The following is a 20,272-nucleotide window of genomic DNA, read 5'->3' as shown; positions in this document are numbered from 1 at the left end:
AGCAACTACAGCCACTTCTTCTTCCCATGGCACCAGTACATCTGTTTTTCAGGACCCTACCTCAGAAACTCAGGGAGAACTACAAAATCTACAACAGAGGGAAACTAAAGCCAAAAAATTCATCTTCCAGAGCCGTACACTAATGTAAAACCAGCTTTTATATCCAGAAAGCCACTTCCACCAGCAGCACCCAACATGTCCCTACGTGACATAATTTCCATCAACAGATATCTGCAATAAGAATACAGCTGGCTACCAGAAGTAGCTCTTACAGACAAAGTGGATAATGTTAACACAACCTGGTCAGGCCATCATGCAGCAAAACAGAGGTGTCCCAAATTTGACATTAGAATCGCATCCCTCAGGCCACTACTTTATGAACAAGTACATTCAGTTGCTACAATAAAACATGTGATGGACAAAATAATTGATGTTGTTGCTTTCCTGAATCCAGGACAAACTCCACTTATAGCAGCTAATCAACCATTATTTGCCTTAGCAAAACAAATTCAGTGGTACTGGCCAGACATTTATGGTGAGGACAAGATTGTGATAATGTTTGGTGGTTTGCATATTGAGCAGGCTGCACTTAAAATGATGGGTACTATTCTTGACGGTAGTGAATGGTGCAGTGCTCTAATTGAAGCAGGAGTAGCATCACCTGGTACAGCACAGTCATTCCTGAAAGCACAAGCATTACCAAGACCAGACAAGCTCACCAAGTAACTGCAGTTAGTTTATACAAGCTCATAAAAGATGCATACAACAACCATATAAGTGAATCTCCTGAGGAAAACATACATATCAAAGACTTCCGTGAGAGGCGTAAAATGGAAAGTCCACAGTTCCAGTTTTGGTATCTAATCCTCAACATGGAACTGACAATTCTAGCAATGATTAGATCATTTCAGGAAGCAGACTTCACCATGTACCGTGAGGTTCTTGCTGAAATTATTCTTTACTTTTTTGCAAACGATAATACTCATTATGCTCGGTGGCTACCTGTTCACCTTAGAGATATGATGTCTCTGGAAAAGCACCACCCAGAGCTAGCTGCAAATTTCCATAATGGAAATTTTGTTGTACAGACCAAGCCCATGAACAAAATGATGCCATTATCAAAGGGGATGGTGGAGCCATTGGCTTAACCGAAGACCAATCTACACTTAGAAGATGGATGCTAGCAGGACCTGAAATTGTCACCTTGTCATGAACTACGAAAAAGTAACTAGTGTATGGGAAACAACGCCAAAAACTAGTCATCATGAGCAAACAAAGGCAGCACAAAAATCATTCCTTGAAAAAGTGCTGAAAATGACAAAAGTATTGAATGACATGGGTAATCCCTTTGAAGAACACTCCAAAGGTTTGCTGGTATTAGACACAAAGGACATTGTGGAGCCAAGCAGAGCTGACATGGTATGGAAGTATCACAAAACAGGGAAAGAACAGTTCAAGGCATTTATGAAAAGTCTGTCCTCTGGAGAACAAGTCTTCTATCAGCCTATTAAGAGGGATAAGATTCTTTTCTCCAAAGATGCCCCTGTTGCCAGTAGTTTAAAAACAAAGATGGTGAAGGAAGATTGTCACTTATTCTCACGTCTGTTCACTTCCTGTCAAAATAGACAGTGTGACCTGAATGAGTTTTTTCAGTATAAGAACCAACCTTTTCCACCCTCTCTTAGTGACAATGGCAAGCTTCACACATGTGAGAAGTCTAAGCTCACTGATATACTGGAAGCTGAGATCACACTGACTGACACAAAACCAGAGGCTGATGCTATTATCATAGATGGTTCAGCAATGATTTACAGCTCAAAGGCAAACAAATCTAAAACCTTTGAAAATTATGCCAATGAAGATATTCTGCCCAAAGTCAGACATAATGCAGAAAATACAACCGAGTTGACATAGTATATGATGTGTACAATAAAGATAGCTTGAAACACGAAACCAGATCTAAGAGAGGAAAAGCAATAAGGAGGGTGATCTCTACCAGTAAAACACCTGGTAACTGGCATAATTTTCTTCGTGACAGTGACAACAAGACACAGTTGTTCAGCTTCCTTTCAGATAAAATGCATTCCAAAATTGAATCTACCAGCACAGTAATTGTGACAAAAAGGAATGGAAGCTTTGTGCAACAAGGTGATGTCATCATTAGTCACATAACTCCTTGCAATCAAGAGGAAGCGGATACACGGATCTTTCTCCATGCTAAGAATGCTGTTTGCTTGGAAACAGAACTGTCATAATCAGAGCTACAGACACTGATGTACTAATTATAGCAATATCTGTTCTATCAAATCTCATTGCACTTGGCCTAGAGAAAATGTGGTTGGCTTATGGACATGGAAAACATTTTCGATACATCCCAGTTCATGACATTGCAAATTTTATTGGTACAGACAAAACTAAGGGGCTTCCATTTTTTCATGCATTTACTGGATGTGATGTTGTATCAGCTTTTCATGGAAAAGCTAAAAAGTCAGCATGGCAAACATGGAATGTTTGCCGTGAGGTAACCTCAGTCTTCAAGATACTCTGTCCACAGGAAGTTGATGCTACTGATCTGAAGGTCTTAGAAAGGTATGTTGTTGTCATGTACGATAGATCAAGTTCATGTACTAGTGTCACTGATGCCAGATTAGACTTGTTTGCAAGGAAGCAGAGAGGATATGATTCAATTCCTCCAAGTCAGTCTACCTTACTTGAACATGCAAAACGTGCAGGTTTCCAAGCAGGATACATATGGAGTCAGGCATTAGTTTGTCAGACTGATGTGCAAAGTCCAGCGATGTGGGGCTGGATAAAAGAGGGTGAAGAATGGAAAATAACATGGACAACATTTCTGTAAAGTCACCAAATCGGCGCCAGGATAGTGTTTCGGCGGCGCCATTAATTAAGTCTCCACTGAGCTTGTTTTCTTTGGTGACTTCCCGTTTCCTTCAAGCTCAATTAGTCACGCCTAAAACGTGCCAGGTCACGCATTTTAATCATTTTTACTTTATGGTATTTATACGAGTGTCACACATTGTGTATCACATGTTTCTTCATTCACAGGCATCAAGACTGTATCTATATTGTAGCTCTGTATGTTTTGTATTGTAATTTGTACTCGTTCACTGCATATTATTGTTTATTGTTTCGACCTCAGGTCACAGTCAATTCCATTGTCTCTCACGGCCCGGCGTCAGTCGGCCGCAATATAAGCTGCCTGGATCTGTAATAAAGTAGCAGTAACTTTTACCTGCTCGTTTCTTTGACACCTTACAGTGGTGACCGGAGTATCCCGGAGCCATTAGCGGACTCACACGGCGACTCAGTCTTGGCTCCAGGATTTCTCCAAAACGCTCTTAGCGGCCTAAATACGGCGCTGTAACCAGCGTTTGAGCGTGCTGACTCGTCGGCGCACCCCACCAGCGTCACTAAGCGGAACCACACGGGCGCACGAAAAGTGCGTGCTGACGCCGAAGTACCCCACTCCAGTAAGGGGTCAAAGGAGCGAGCATGGACGCGGATATCCCCTCCTTCATGCAGTTAAACGCGACCCCGCGGACTCCGAGGTTTACCTACCTCCCATCACAGCCGCGCCCCCCCGCATCGAGGCCCTCCCGCAACCCCACACCAGCGCCCGAACACACGACGGCCGGGCAACACAATCGCGGGCCGCCCTCACCGTAAAACTGCTGCCGTTTACGCAGGGGAATCCATCGATGTGGCTGCGCAGGGTGGAGAGCCACTTCAGAATCGCGGACCTCACGGACGAAATCCTACAGGCCGACACAGTGCTCAACGCCCTTCCGGAGGACGCGTGTACAGAAAACTCATCTCGCGAAAACCAAACACACACCCTCACATACAGCACCACAAAAAGTTCCTCCTCGAAGCTTGCTCCCTGCCCATCGCCGAGCCGGGCCGCCTGTGCTATCGACCTTGCCAATAATCCACGCCACGACCTCAATCCAAGAGACGCTTGGGGCATGGTCGTAGATCTCCTGTCAATACCAGTCTTGGGTGGCACAAACAAGCGGCAGGAGATAAGCTTCATACGGGAAATCTTCCTTCGCCAACTCCTCCCGGAAGTACGCAACCAGATCGCTCACCCCTACACCATGCCTGTCGAGGACCTCATAGAGGCGGCACAACACTTCACAGACTCCGTCAAGGCTTCACAGCGGCTAAAACCGGCCACACAGCCGGTCAGCTCCGTCCAGCCTGAAGAGGACGTGAGAGCAGCCCGTCAACGCCATCGCCAACAGACGCCCACCGAACCACAGCAGACGGAGGTCCCCGGGCTTCTGTCGCTACCACAAGTGGTTCGGAAAGGACGCCCGAAACTGCCTGCCGCCCTGCTCGTTCAACCGTTCAAAAAGCGGGTGGCGGCGGCCAGCAGGACAGGCCGCCATGGCAGCCGAAGAACCCAGGGCCTCAAAAACAGTAGGTTTTTACGTCCGCGACACCGCCTCCGGCAGGATGATGCTGGTCGACACAGGAGCCTTTAAGTCGGTCTTCCCAGCATCCAGAGAGGACCGCAACCAGACACCAGACCCGCCGCTTTCCTGACGGCCGCCAACGGAACCCCATCCTCTCCCACGGCACCAGGCTCCTGTCGATCTCCATCCTTGGCCAGAGTTACTCCTGGGACTTCATCGTCGCGGACGTAGGAACCCCACTCCTGGGGGTCGATTTTCTGGCGCACTTCGGCCTGCTAGTCGACGTGGGCGCAAGCGCCTCCTCGATACCGACTCCTGCCGGTCTCTCCCGTTAACGGCGGGACCCAGACCCACCATCAGCGCCGCGCCCCCCACCAGTATGCACACCTTCTGTCGGAGTTCCCTGAGGTATTTAAGCCCGAGCCGCTAAGTCCCCGGGGCCCCAGCCAAGCACGGCATATACCACCATATAGTGACTAAAGGGCCCCCGACACATGCGGTTCCGCAGGCTTCCCCTCAGCGCCTTCAGGAGGCGAAAAAGCATTCAAGGAGATGGAACAGATGGGCATCTGCAGGAAAGCCTCCAGTCCATGGGCCTCCCCCTCCACATGGTGCAGAAACCGGACGGCTCCTGGAGACCCTGCGGCGACTACAGGCGGCTCAACATTGCAACGGAGCCCGACCACTACCCTCTACCCAATATGCAAGACCTCACGGCCTCCTTTCACGGGGCCAAAATATTCACTAAATTGGACCTTCTTAAATCTTATTTCCAGGTACCTGTTGCGCCAGAGGACATACCAAAGACAGCCATCATCACGCCCTTCGGGTCCTATGTGTTCGCCTTCTCCACCTTCGGGCTGAGGAATGCCGGGCCACCTTCCAGCGGCTCATGGACAGCATCCTGGGGACCTAAAATTCTGCGTCTGCTACGCCGACGACATTCTCATATTTTCCAGGTCTCACAGCGAACACCAGAGGCACATCAAAGCAGTCCTCCAGCGCCTCCAAGAAAACGGCCTCGCCGTCCGTTTCGACAAGTGTACCTTCGGCGTCCAGAAAGCAGAATTCCTGGGTCACGAGGTGTCTCCGACAGGCGTCCGCCCTCTTACATCGAAAGTGGCAGCCGTGAGCCAAGTTCCCGACACCCACCTCCATCAAGGCCGTCCAGGAGTTCCTTGGGATGGTAAACTTCTACAGGCGGTTCATCCCGGGATCGCGCACACACCACGGCCCCCTGACGGAAGTCCTAAAGGTCAACCGAAGTCCCTGTCTTGGGGACCCAGCCAGCAGCAGGCCTTTTCCCTGACGAAGGCCGCCCTCACCAAGGCAACCGCCTTGGCACACCAGGATCCCAAGGCTCCCCTCCAGCTGACGACAGAGACGCCAGTAACGTTGCCTGCGGTGCTGTTCTGGAGCAAATCATCAACGGCGCCCCCAGCCCATCGCCTTCTTCAGCAAGAAGTTCAGTCCCGCAGAGTCCCGCTACAGCACCTTCGACAGGGAACTCTGCGCGATGTACCGCGCAGTTCGGCACTTCAAGTTCCTCCTGGAGGGGACGCCCTTCACAATCTTCACAGACCACCAGCCACTGGTTCACGCCTTCACGAAGCAGGGGACGCGATGGTCTTCCAGACAGCAGCGCCACCTCTCAGCCATAGCCGAATTTACCTGTTCCGTCAGGTACCTCCCGGCAAGAAAAATCCCAGTAGCAGACGCCCTCTCCAGAGTCGAGTTGAACGCAGTGCAGCTTGGTGTAGATTACCAGGACCTTGCCAGAGAACAGGCCGCTGACCCAGAAACCCCAGCATACCGCACCGCCATCACATCCCTCAAGTGGCGGACGTGACCCTCGCCCGGAGGCCCCAGCCTGCTCTGTGACATCAGCACAGGCCAGCCCCGCCCTTTGGTTCCAGCCTCACGCCGCCGCCAGGTATTCGACATCATTCACGGCCTCTCACACCCCTCCGCAGGACCACGCCAAACTGCTTTCAAAAAGTTCGTCTGGCACGGGTGCAAAAGGACGCCACAGCCTGGGCAAAAACAGTGCCTGCAGTGCCAGACCAGTAAAGTGGGTCGTCACACGCAGTCGGGGTAGGCGAGTTCCCACAACCAGGGCGCCGCCGCCACATCCACATCGACGTCGTCTGGCCCCTTCCCCATCAGGCGGATCCAGATACCTCCTCACGGTGGTAGACCGTTCGACGAGGTGGCCCGAAGCCACACCCATGCAAGAAGCCACCGCCAGCGCCGTGCGCTGAGGCCCTGCTCTCCAGTTGGGTTAGCCGCCGGCGCCCCGGACCACATCACAACCGACAGGGGCCCCGCTTTCCTCTCCGAGTTGTGGTCTGCCCTGGCTCAACTGCTGGGAACCACGCACCACACCACCACAGCGCACAACCCAGCGGCCAACGGCCTGGTGGAACGTTCCACAGGTCCCAAAGTCATCCCTCATGGCCCGCTGCACCGCCGAGGACTGGAAACATCAGCTGCCGTGGGTCCTCCTCGGGTTGAGGACCGCCCCAGAGCCGATGGCACCCCATCCGCAGCTGAACAAACCTATGGGGAACCCCTCGTGGTGCCGGGAGAGCTCGTGACGGATGATCGCCACTCCCCATCTCTGCAGAGGCTCCGCGACGTGGCCGGCAAGTTCGCCCCTTGCAGGCGCTCATACATCGACAAAGCAACCACCTTCATGCCGCCGCAGCTGTCATCCGCCACCCACGTCTTCGTCAGAGTCGACGCCGTCCGTCCACCACTAACTAAGCCCTACAGGGGACCCTTCCGCGTGCTGGGGCGGAACAGCAAGGCGTTCCAGCTGGCACTCCCAGGCAAGAACGACTGGGTTTCCATAGACCGGCTAAAGCCCGCCTTCCTGTCGGAGAGTCCCGGCAGCGACGCAGCACCCTTCCGCCCAAACGCACTCCAGCACGCCCTCACCCCGCAGGCGCGCCGCCCAGGAAGGAACCGCCCAAACAGCAGCCTCACAGGCGGGAGGCCCCTCAGTTATCTTCAAGGAGCCGCGCACCCTTCAGCGTCCCAGCAGGTACAGGGATTAATCAGACGCGTCCCTCGTCTTGGGAGATTTGTAAAGTCACCAAATCGGCGCCAGGATAGTGTTTCCAGCGGCGCCATTAATTAAGTCTCCGCTGAGCTTGTTTTCTTTGGTGACTTCCCTTTCCTTCAAGCTCAATTAGTCACGCCTAAAACGTGCCAGGTCACGCATTTTAATCATTTTTACTTTATGGTATTTATACGAATGTCACACATTGTGTATCACATGTTTCTTCATTCACAGGCATCAAGACTGTATCTATATTGTAGCTCTGTATGTTTTGTATTGTAATTTGTACTCGTTCACTGCATATTATTGTTTATTGTTTCGACCTCAGGTCACAGTCAATTCCATTGTCTCTCACGGCCCGGCGTCAGTCGGCCGCAATATAAGCTGCCTGGATCTGTAATAAAGTAGCAGTAACTTTTACCTGCTCGTTTCTTTGACACCTTACATTTCCACCAATTGCTAAAAGCTGTCAAGAACTGACAAAATGTGGTTATAAGGGTGACTGTCATGTTAGATGCAAATGTTACCACAGCGGAATGAGCTGTGCATGTTCCTGCCAGGACTAGAAATGTGTATGTATATATTTCTGGATCGGGTCCCGTGTCAGCCGGTGAAAAAGTCCATTCAGCACTTATTTCTAGGTAATTCTGTTGCTAGATACCAGAGAAAGCTAAATGAAATGCTGGAGTTACTATCTGGGCTGCCTCAGATAAGACTGCATCAACTTCTTCTTGTGGGAAAAGATTAGCTCCCCAGATCGAACTCTTAAGAAGCTTATTTGGTTCATGTCGAACTGTGGCTGCTGAAAAGATGTGCTTCCGGCAGGCCAGTCGGGCAGTCATAAAGTCAAATAGGTCTTGTTGAAAACTTGCCAAGAGAGATTTCGTCAAGACCTGGAATAATGGATCTTCCCTATAAACCAAAGAAGTTGCTTCCGCTAAAGCCAAAGAGTTCAAAGACCTGGCGAGCCTTTCCTTAGTATCAGCCTCTGTTTTCAAGAGCGTCTCCGGGATCTTAGGAGCTGCTCACTGAACAGATCAGAGGCGCAGTCTGGGTCAAGCCGAGTCACCGTAAACGTATTAGGGGCTCCCTTCCAGAATTCGGTGCCTCCGGAAAGACGAGATGATCCGGTCCGTCTCTCGGAGATGAGGAAGGGGTATATAATTATTTATGCATGTAAATGGACAAATATATATAATTATTACTGCTGTACTTTGCAAATTTGCTGTAATATCACATAAAGGTATACACTGAATTAATTAATACATATAGCTAAATAAACAAGAAAACTAACTAGTGGAATAATATTTTTCAGTTATTTGTACGTATCTTTTAGTGCACTGTATCATTCATCATACATATTTATGGAATCTATAGCAATAAAATAGTTTTATAATGCACTTTATACTATTATATAATACTCAGGAATTCATTCTATACATTCAAGAAGTCACAAAAAATAACGAATGTAAGATTTTACTAATATTGACTGCTTAAAATGGCGGCCATCTTGAAAAATGGCCACCATTTTGGATTTTCAAGTGGCTAACGTTTTTTTCGTGAAAAGTGATCTACTAGCAATATGTGTTCCAATTGCATGACACCCTGAGGGAGACTGTTCCACAGTCCAACGGTGTGAGGAATAAAGGACCTCTGAAATTGAGAAGCTTGACAGCAAGGTACATTTACTGCATATTGGTGCTGCTGTTCAGCAAATCTCGTCGTTCTCTGCAGGAAAAGAGAATCAGGGATCAATTGTGAATGTGAAAGATTTCTGTTAAAGTGCAGCTTATGAAAAATTGACAAACAAGAGACCATTCATTGATGGTCCAAAGTCATAACTGCTAATATAAGAGAACAAACCTACCACCACGAACCTCTATATCTAAAAGAGATAAATCTCTGGCAGAAGCAGACATCCACACTGGAGAACAGTGTTCAATTAAAGGGAGGGCAAATAACCTAAAACAGGTCGTATTGATTTTATCACTGTTATAAATATATGAGGCCTTACTTACAATACCTATTTTGATAGTTCAAACATGCACGCAAAAAAAAAACTATAAATGCTTATGCAGGTATTATCCTACTTACGATGGGGTTAGGTTCCCAAAAACCCATTGTTTGTTGGAAAAAACTTATCTCGAATATAGCCTAGCCTACACTAGGGTATTCGGTACCATGTATACATATACAGTATGGTAGCCTAGCCTACACTATAAAGTATACTCTATACATGCACGGTATAGCAATTATTAATATCAGCTAATTCTGGAGGTTCATGCAGAGTGACTTATGATAATTCAATACAAAGAGAAATTGAATAACAAACAAGAATTAGCTTAGCCTACACTATGGTATATCGCATACATATACAGTAGCGTAGCCTACACTATACTGTACTCTATATTCACATATCGTATTATACAAACATCAACATAATGAATATGCATCTTTTCCATGGATCTTTTGTATATATTCTTATATTGCTTTTGTATTATAAATTGCGATCAATGTTTTGGTTTGGAAATCGTTTACACGGTGCTTATTTTGCCGTGTTTAACTCAGTTCAGAGCGCTTTTCTTCCTTATAGTTAGCGTAAATGATCCTCTAGATACTTTATTTATATGGGGCAAGGTTATTTTTCGTCATGCTGTACGAAGTGTTTTCAAGTTGAAATATACCTTAAATACATCTCATTGTGAAATTAATTTATCTATTTTCTTTGTTAAGAGATGACATTTGGCCGTTTGGGGGTGTTTGTTTCGTATACAAAAAAAATCAAAATTCCGTTCACTATTTTCACTTGATTTCATCATAATACGAGCTTTACGTATTTATCGTTTATCGGCGTAAAAATAGCAGTAATGTGTTCTTTCATGCCCAATAGTTTCGATTAAAATACTTTCTCTCCAGTTTTAATTACAGTCGAGTTTCATCCATGTTGCTGATGCACGAAAATTTATAGTCATTAGCAGCTTGAACATTGTTTTCTCAGCTTCAGCAGTATATTTCCTTGCCGATCTTTTATCCATACCAAGTAAGGGTATAATGTAAAAATATATCAGTCCTATTCTAATTAACGTCACTTGTGCTATAACCTGTGTAATTGTATATTACCGTACGATGGTTGAAATGCAAGCAAGTGGGGTGTTGTTATCCGATTCGGTGATACACAAAACAACAGTTTCTTGGTTGGTTGTTTATGGCTGTACGCATTTACACAAGAGTATAACGTTAATAACAATACTTTTATCATTCCCTGTTACTTTTTTAACTAGAAGATATGATAAAGAGTTGGAGGAAAAGAAGCTGGTCTATTGTAATTTGGTCTCTCTCGCTGCCTGCGCCCGCGCGAAATTTATAAATATTTTATAAGTATGTCATATCGGTATTAATTGCTTACCCCATTGCAAACTCGAATTATTGTAAGGTGAAATATCGTAACTCGAGCACTACCTGAGTATTTTAATAGTTTTATCACAAAAAGTGCATTTAGTCATGAAAATGAGATGAAAATACAGTAATTAGTGAATGTTTCTCAGTGAAAAACACCATGAGTGGGCGGATTTTCAGCGAATACTACGTATATATGTTCCATCAAGAAATCCGCGAATAGGAGTGTCCGCGAATACGGAGGTTTACTGTACATATATATACACATACATACATATATAAGTTGCACCTCAAATCAATCAACCTCAGCTCCGTGGATTTCTTTACTTAATGGATTTGCCAGAGTCCTATAGAAATACTGTAATAAAAATATTTTGTGCTAACCTGGGAAATACAGCAAGTATGATATGGTTATTGGAAAGTGAACCGAGGCTTTCCTGTTCATGCCTGTGAAGATGGAGGGGGAAAGAATGAGTGAACAAACTCATGTTGGCTGACGCTTTTGTAGGTTTGTCTGTAAGGGTGGATGGTGAGCAAACACCCACGCTTTCCACTTTGCATGTCATGATGGGTAACAATACGTACACATCTCCTGTGGGCCCAACCTCCTCTCTCTCTCTCTCATGCACTATTTTTATTGATGTTACCTAATGCAGTATACAACTGAACAGTAATGTAGCGTTCACATTTTTCAGTATGCAAGTATGCGCATATGTATAGGATATATACAATGTATGCATTCCTTGAAGATATACTATGCATTTACAATGTGCTTGCTTACCTCTATCTCTTTCTCTCTGACAGTTTTTTATGTGAAGAACTTAGGGTTACTTATGTTTAAAAGAAACAATGTTCATGTTTTATTTACATTGTAAGAGTTTTGTACAGTGTACATTACACATCTTGTACCCTTAAGTAGGTACAGGTAGAAACATATTTTTTAAAAGCAATTCACTTTGCACATATATCTCTGAATTCAAATAATGTGTAAACCAGTACTTTAAACTAAAATACTGCTTAGGATAGGCTAAAAAATACTTTATATGGAGTTGCACTATACTATAAGCTATGAATGTTAGCACCAGGGTACCCTTTTGTGTAGATCAGGTGCCAGTATACATTCCTTAGCAGATTTTGTTACTTATTGGAGGAGCAAAGCCCTGAGTTGTCCATTAAGTACAGATGGTGCTATATGTATATAGAGGTATGTATATATTAATTAATATAATATATAAATTATATATTTCTGAGTCCAGCCCCGTGTCAGCCGGTGAAATTCCATTGTAGCACGAATTTCTAGGTATAAAATGCTAGATATACCAGAGAAAAAAGAGCTTTCAGGAAAGCTGGGGTTACTACCCCCAGATCGAGCGTCTTCTCCAAGGAAGACGTCGGTATAATGAAGGGTGAGTGAAGGATCACTACCACGGAGTCTTACTCGAAAGATATCTCCCTGTTAAAACCCCAGAAGAGAGCGGTGAGCCGTTACAGCCCCCAAGACACAAACGCCCCCGCCAGCTCGGCGACACCAGCGCCACCTACCTCATTCCATTTTCTAGCACGTGTCTGCTACCACTCATTTTTTGTGTGCTTGTGCCCTTTTTGGATATTTTTCATCCTTAACCATGTCATCGAGCAGCTTTACCATCTCCAAGTTAAGTACCATCTTATTGTGGGGTTTTGTTCCATAAATTGGCTGTAATTGTCTCGTTTTTTCACAATTATGAGAACTTATTATGACGCCACGGCGTCCTCCGCCAGCCATGTCGACCGCGAGGCGACCCCATCAGTCCTTTTCTGTTGGGGTTGTCTCCTTGTCGTTATATGTTATTTATTGCCCCATGGTTCTCCTCCTGGCGGGTTTCCTGCGGTGGCCCCCTCCCTTTTTTTTCGAGTATTGCATAATTGTTGGCCTGACGGCCTATTTTAGGGTGATGCCCCGTCCAGGTCCCCCCCCCCAGGTTGGGTTCCTTGTTATTACTTAGTCTACATTAGGCTATTTGTATTATTTTCTTGGCGATGGTGCTCTATTTGTTTTTATTCATTGTTTACCTCCTCGAGGTAGCGGCAGCCTCAGATCTAACCGCTTCCCCGAGGTAGGCTACGCACCTATTTGAGCACATTTTTATTTATTCTATGTTTGTGTGTGATGGTTTATTTCAAGTGGGGTCTTCCCTTGCCTATTATAGGCTAGTATTGCTTCCTTCCTCTTGCCCTAGGTGTAGAGGATCCATCAGGTTGAGGGAGTTTTGGTTGCTGTTTCCTCCGGGGTCGTTTTTTGGGGTGGCAGAGTGAGCCCCTTAGTTCTCTTCCTTCCTTTGGAGGAATAGAGTTCTTTGGGTGTGTCTCTTCTAGGCTAGTCGCCTTCTTGCCCCCTCTTCTTGGCCCCGGTTGGTTCTCGGCACAAAATTTCTCTCCCTGTTTGCCTTCCTCCTCCCTTCCGCACTCCTTCCGTTAACCTAGGCTACACTTGGTTCGGTTTTTTATTAGGCTTCGCCTAGTCAGGAGTCGGGCATTGAGGCTCGGTCGCATCCCTCCCCTAGTAGTAGGCCACCCTCCTAAGTTTCATTATGCTTGGAGCGGTGTGTGTGTGAAGTTGAGCGGGTGAATCATTTCCCCCTGTCTCCTGTTTTCATTCTCGTAGCCTACCACTCTCCCCCACCCCACCACCTCCCCCCTCCCCGGCTTTGCTCTACTCGTGCGGGTGACGCTAGATGGCGTTTTCTCCGAGTTGAGGGACTCCCCCCCCACCTGGTAGAGGGATTCGCTCCCTCCCATATAGTCCCTAGCATCGCTGTGTTGGTGTTGGTGGTTCGTTTACTCGCACCGGCTCGAACGAGTTCGAACACTCTCTCCCACACTTCTTTTCTCCCCGTCGGGTTTCTTGGTTGGGTTGTTTACACTTGCTCCGGCTTATGTTATATATCATACGAGCATCTTGCCCACCTTGTTTCACTGGCGGGAAGTCCGAGAGGAGGGGAATATATAAGGGGGGCGGATCCCTCCGGTCTCCGGAGTGGTTTGCTCCTTTTTACCATCACTTGTTTATTTTTATTGTTTATATATATACATATTTAGATAAGTGTAATTTATCTAACGGAGTAGACTTCTCACTCCACCCTCCTTTTATATTTATACGTGAGTCCGGTTCTGCGCCCGGGGGTTCCGCCGTTGATTTTACTGGCAACCCTTGCGGTGAGTTCCTGTTGTCTCATACCTTTCATTCCGCCGGAGTATTCCGGGGTCTGGAAGTATTTACCTTCCACTCTGTGTAATTTGGAGCTTATTGGCCTAGTTTTTAACGAGGGATTTCTCCTCCACCGGAGCATTCCGGTTGTAAGCTGAAATTCCCGGCCTTGCCGGCTTTAGATTGCTTAGAGTGGTAGGTTCATGTACTTTTTACACTTACAGACTGTTCGCTGTGAGGAGCCGGGGTGCACCGCGTCTTTGCAGCAACCATATGGACACGTAGTGTGCCGGACCCACGCTGGTTGTGCGGTCCGGCTCGACGACCTAGTAGTCTGGCACCCCGATGGCTGTGAGGTTTGCTTCGCCTTGTGTGCGGCGTCCAGGACGAGTCGGTAAGTGACAGTTTTCTTCCGACACGTTCCTCATATCGAATACTGTTTATGTGGTTCTCGAACTATTCTTTCGTTCTGCTAATTGTTGGTTTTCTTACAGGCGGACGAGTCCTCCAAGAAGTCTGCCTTGGAATCCCTCCGCGCTTGGGTGGCTGGGTTTGGAAGGAACGTTCCGTCGGGGAAGCCCTATGTCCTCGACGCCAAGTTGAGGGACCTGCTCTACCCCGGCGCATGGGTGGCGGCCGCAGTGCCAGAAGATCTTGCCACCCCCATCATCCAGCAGATCCGGGATGCGACCCAGCCACCCCAAGTAGACATCCTTTACGCTGAGGTTTCGGAGGACGTCGCTGCTTTAGACTTGGACCTGGAACCGATGAATACAGAACAGGACCAGGTGGTAAGTAGCGAGGTAAGTGAGGTTGTGGGGGCGGGCCCCCTTTTTGACTCCCCAGCTTCTTCTGTGTCCTCTTTTTCAGGTTTTGTAAAGTCTTCCTCCTTGGGTGATAGAGCTCCATCAGCTATCCCCAAGTTGAAGTTGAAGACTTCATGGAAGGCGAAGGGCTATAAGTCCTCGTCTTCCAGGAAAGCCTTGCCTTTCCCCCCGTCGAAGGCTAAGGTCTCAGCACCTGTAGCCTCCGGGAGCAAGTCTGGTTCCTCCGGCAAAGGCGCGAGTAAGAGGGCATCAAAACCAAGCCCTCCTCGCCAGCCTGCCTTTGACGCGGAGGCTTTCGCGAACCAACTTTTTCAACGGTTCTCGGCGGAGGTCGACTCTAAGTTTACCAAGATCTCAGAAAAGTTGGCCAGCCATGACAACATACTGGCGGGAATGGCTCGCCCAGGCGGAGCCGAACCCCAGTATGTCATCCCTGATACGGCAGACCTCCCTCCCTTTGACGTCGGGAACCCTTGGCGTTTCGCCCTCCGGGCTATTCAGCATGACGGCAACTTAACGGTGGAAGGTCTTGGCACGAGACGGTTGGAAGAACTGGAGTTCTTTCCCGCCGATCTCTTGCCCCCCTACCCAGGCTTCGTTAGGCTGACGGAGGAAGCATGGGTACGTTCAGACAAGGTTCCTAGGGAGACTGTGATCGTCCCTAGGGACCAGGCTCAGTCGGCTCTCCTGCGCACTCTGACGGAGTGGCAGGCTGACAATACGAAGTTGACGCCTTTCAAGGGCAGCTTTACCATGTTCGCCCTGGGTGACAACTTGCCGACCCCCTGTTTAAACAAAGTCGCTCTAGCTACGGCCCGAGCGTGCTTTGAGGGCAGTCCCTTACCGCAGCTGATGGAAACAGACTCCACATCCCTGGTATTCCCAGGGGGTGACGAGTTCTGGACTGATGCACCGTCCACTTTCACTGTTGGGAAGCTGGACGCCTTTTGTGCTTCCTCCCAGTTCAGCGAGCAGCTCCCAAACTGCCGGAAGCCTTGCTAAAGGCGGAGTTTGACGCCGGACTAAGCTAGCCCGGTCCCTGAACTCCGTCTGCCTCACGGAAGCCACTGCCGTCTCCCCGCGCTGACGAGCCATTCTTCCAGGTTTTGGCTAAGTCCCTGCTGGCGGGATTTCAGTCTGACCTATTTGACTTCATCATGGCCAGACTCGAATGCAGGAAGTTTATTTTTGCTGATGCCACCATCCGTCACGAGCCTAACAAGCTCGTGAAGAGCTCGATCTGGGGGCCTAACCTCTTCCCGGAAGAAGAGGTTACGAGTGTCCTTAGTGAGGCTACAAGGGCCAACCAGAGTCTGCGCTCTCGCTGGGGCATTTCTGCCTACAAGCGTAAGACCACAGAACCTGGCGGCCCCCAGGCGAGAGGAGGCAAACGATTCAGGAGGCATAAGAGACCCCATCATCAGGCGGTAGTCCAAGCCGTCCCGGTCTCGGCAGTGGCACAGCCCTCCACCTCAAAGGCCCATCCCCAACAATATGTGCTGGTTCAACCAGCTCATTCCCTTGCCGCGCCCTCGTATGTTGCTTCGCCAGCATACAATCCTACCTATGAGGGCCGTGGATTCTTTCACGGCCTTAATAGGAGCGCAAGGGGGGGAAGAGGCAGGGCCCCTTATAAAGGTAAATCAAACACCACCCCAAGAGGTAAGCCTGGACGTGGTAGAGGAACAAACCCGCTCCTCCCACTGAGAACACACAGGTAGGTGGTCGCCTGTATTGGTTCAGGGACCAATGGACCTTCAGCCCTTGGGCACACAGCATTGTGTCCAAGGGTCTAGGATGGAGCTGGATCAAGGACCCTCCTCCTCTGACCAGGTTTTACCAGCCACCCTCATCAATCCTGCAGGATTACGTGGCAGAATTGCTCAACAAACAAGCAATAAAGAAAGTAAGGCACCTAAAGTTTCAAGGCAGGTTATTCACTGTTCCCAAAAAAGACTCTGACCAGCAAAGAGTGATCCTGGATCTGTCGCGTCTAAATCTCTACATAAAATGCGACAAATTTCGCATGCTTACGGTAGCTCAGGTACGGACTCTACTTCCGTGTGGAGCCGTCACCACCTCTATCGATCTTTCAGACACTTATTATCAGGTCCCGGTTGCGCGGAACTTCTCTCCGTTCCTCGGTTTCAGACTCGGGAATCAAGCCTACTCCTTCAGGGTCATGCCCTTCGGTCTAAACATTGCGCCCAGGATATTTACCAAGCTGGCGGACACGGTAGTTCAACAACTCCGGTCCCGAGGATATCCCTAGCAGCGTACCTAGACGATTGGATAATTTGGGCACCAACAGTTCTAGAGTGTCGGAAGGCTATGTCCATGGTCATCAACTTCCCGGAGTCGTTAGGTTTTTCAGCTGAACAGAGAGAAGTCCCGCCTGACTCGGAGTCCCGGTTTCAGTGGCTGGGTCTCCAGTGGGATCTGTCCTCTCACACGTTATCCTCCCGCCTCCCAAGAGGAAGGAGATAGCATCTCTCACCAGAAAATTTCTGAAAAACCAATCAGCATCCCGCCGGTCCCAAGAAAGAGTCCTTGGGTCTCTTCAATTTGCCTCAGTGACGGACCTGCTCTTAAAAGCAAAATTAAAAGACATAAACAGAGTGTGGCGGAGTCGAGCCAATGTCAAGCTCAGAGACAAGGTCTCCTCTATTCCTCGAATCTTAAAGGCGAGACTGCGGCCTTGGGCCACAGTCAGGGGCCTGTCCAAGACAGTTCCGCTTCAATTTCCCCCCCCCGGCACTAGTTGTTCACACGGACGCTTCCCTAAGCGGCTGGGGAGGATATTCACCAAAACAAAAAGTACAAGGAACGTGGTCCACTATGTTTCAGCAGTTCCATATAAACACCCTGGAAGCTATGGCGGTTTTTCTAACTCTAAAGAAAATCTGCCCCCCCAACCGGATTCATATCAGGCTGGTATTGGACAGCGCAGTGGTAGTTCATTGCATCAACAGGGGCGGCTCCAAATCAGGTCGAGTAAACCAGGTAATGGTTGCTATTTTCTCCCTGGCGAACAAGCACAGCTGGCATCTGTCAGCCACCCACCTAGCGGGGGTGCGGAACGTGGTGGCAGATTCCCTGTCCAAGGCTACTCCGTTGGAGACGGAGTGGTCCCTGGACGGGGAATCCTTCAATTTGATTTGCCGCCAGGTTCCTGGTCTCCAAGTGGATCTGTTCGTGACGGAGAGCAACTTCAAGCTCCCCTGTTATGTGGCCCCGAACCTGGACCCCAGGCGTGCACGCCACGGACGCGATGACAGTAGATTGGAACAATTGGGAGAAGATTTATCTGTTCCCTCCAATAAACTTGCTGCTGAAAGTATTACACAAACTCAGGACATTCAAAGGTCAACCAGCCCTGGTAGCCCCCTATTGGCCGAAGAGCAATTGGTTCCCTCTTCTTCAGGAACTGGGATTGCGGAGTCTTCGGATTCCCAAGCCCAAACTGACCCAGACAGTACAAACCAAGACTGTGTCAGCTTCCTCAAGAATTCAGAATGCCCTAGTTTTATGGACTTTATAAAGTTCGCAGCCAAAAAGGGAGCAAACATTGACCCTGTTAACACTCTGTTTCTAGAATCAGACAAAAGAGATTCTACTCTTAGACAGTATGACTCAGCAGTCAAAAAATTGGCCTCCTTCCTGAAAACATCTGAAGCCCAAATCATGACGACTAATCTAGCAGTTTCCTTCTTTAGATCACTGTTTGAGAAAGGCCTTGCCCCGGCCACTATTACCACAGCCAAGTCAGCCCTGAAGAAGGTATTCTTATATGGCTTTAAAATTGACCTTACAGATTCCTATTTTTCATCTATCCCCAGGGCATGCGCTCGTCTGAGACCCGTATCACGCCCACATTCGGTTACGTGGTTCCTCAATGGCGTCCTTAAGTTAGCATCAGAGATTGACAACTTTCAATGCTCTTATCAGGATCTGTTAAGGAAGACTTTATTTCTGATTAGCTTGGCTTCAGGTGCCAGAATCTCAGAGCTGTCGGCTCTCACTAGAGGTGATGATTTTGTGAACTTCCTCCCGTCCGGAGAGGTCCTCCTTTCCCTGACCCTAGATTTTTAGCCAAAAATGAAGACCCACAAGACAGGTGGTCCCCTGGAAGGTGGTGCCCCTTCCACAAGACCAGTCTTTATGTCCAGTTTATACCCTTAAGTCTTACCTTTTAAGAACTCCACAGAGTAAGTCGGGTCCTCTTTTTATCAGGGAGAAAGGTGGTACTCTATCAATAAATGCAATAAGACAACAGATTTTATATTTTATTAAACAAGCCAACCCAGATTCAGTTCCTAAGGTTCATGATATTCGAGCAGTCGCTACTTCCATTAATTACTTTCATAATATGGACTTCTCAGAACTCTCTAAATACACGGGTTGGAAATCACCTCCTAGTGTTTAAACGCCACTATTTAAAATCACTCAAGCCCCGAAATTTTCTACAATAGCTGTGGGAAGTGTCATCTCCCACCTTAATTAGTCATCTTCCTTATCCTCTCCTATCCCCCCCCCGCCTGCCTCATTTACTTCTCTGCTTATCCTCCTGGTTGATCATGCCTCACTGCCTTGCTCCTCATATTGATGTTATCTTGTCTCTGTTGAGTGGAAACTGTGATTTGACATGTTATGATTGTGTTTTTCTTGTGGGGTACTGGGCAGTTTTTATTTTGCTCCATGTACCCCAGGTATATATATATAACTGTATGTAATTATTTCCCATTTTATATTGTCTCTTACGTGTGTAGCTTTAAGATTACGTGCGTAGCTATAAGATTGTGTATACCCTTTAGTCTAAGTAATTTTCATATGTCATTATGCTCTTGTAGTATTAAGTATTTTTGGGTTTTTTCCCTGCCACACTGTGGACTTCCTCACATTTTTCGTAATGTTAAGCTTTTTACTGTACTTTAGGTTTAGTATTCTATTTCACATGTGAGAGATACCCTGATTAAAACCATTTTCGTAACTTATGTTTTTTTCTTCAGATTACCTTGTTTCCTCGTAGTTAGCAGCCTTGGCATGATTCTCTATCACTATTTCACCGGCTGACACGGGGCTGGACTCAGAAAAGGGATTTTGACAAAGGAAAAATCTATTTCTGAAGAAGGCCCCGTGTCACCCGGTGACCCTCCCTGACTCACCTGTTGCTTCCCCCCCTACTTGCACATGCCAAGTCTGGGGTTAGTGCTAGCCTGGAATGAGGTAGGTGGCGCTGGTGTCGCCGAGCTGGCGGGCGTTTGTGTGCGGGGGCTGTAACGCACTCACCGCTCTCTTCTGGGGTTTTAACAGGAGATATCTTTCGAGTAAGACTCCGTGGTAGTGATCCTTCACTCACCCT

Source organism: Macrobrachium rosenbergii, chromosome 41 (genome assembly GCF_040412425.1).
Source record: "Macrobrachium rosenbergii isolate ZJJX-2024 chromosome 41, ASM4041242v1, whole genome shotgun sequence".
In the NCBI taxonomy this organism is placed as follows: Eukaryota; Metazoa; Arthropoda; class Malacostraca; order Decapoda; family Palaemonidae; genus Macrobrachium; species Macrobrachium rosenbergii.
The sequence above is the reverse complement of the archived record's forward strand: the minus strand, read 5'-3'. Positions refer to the sequence as shown.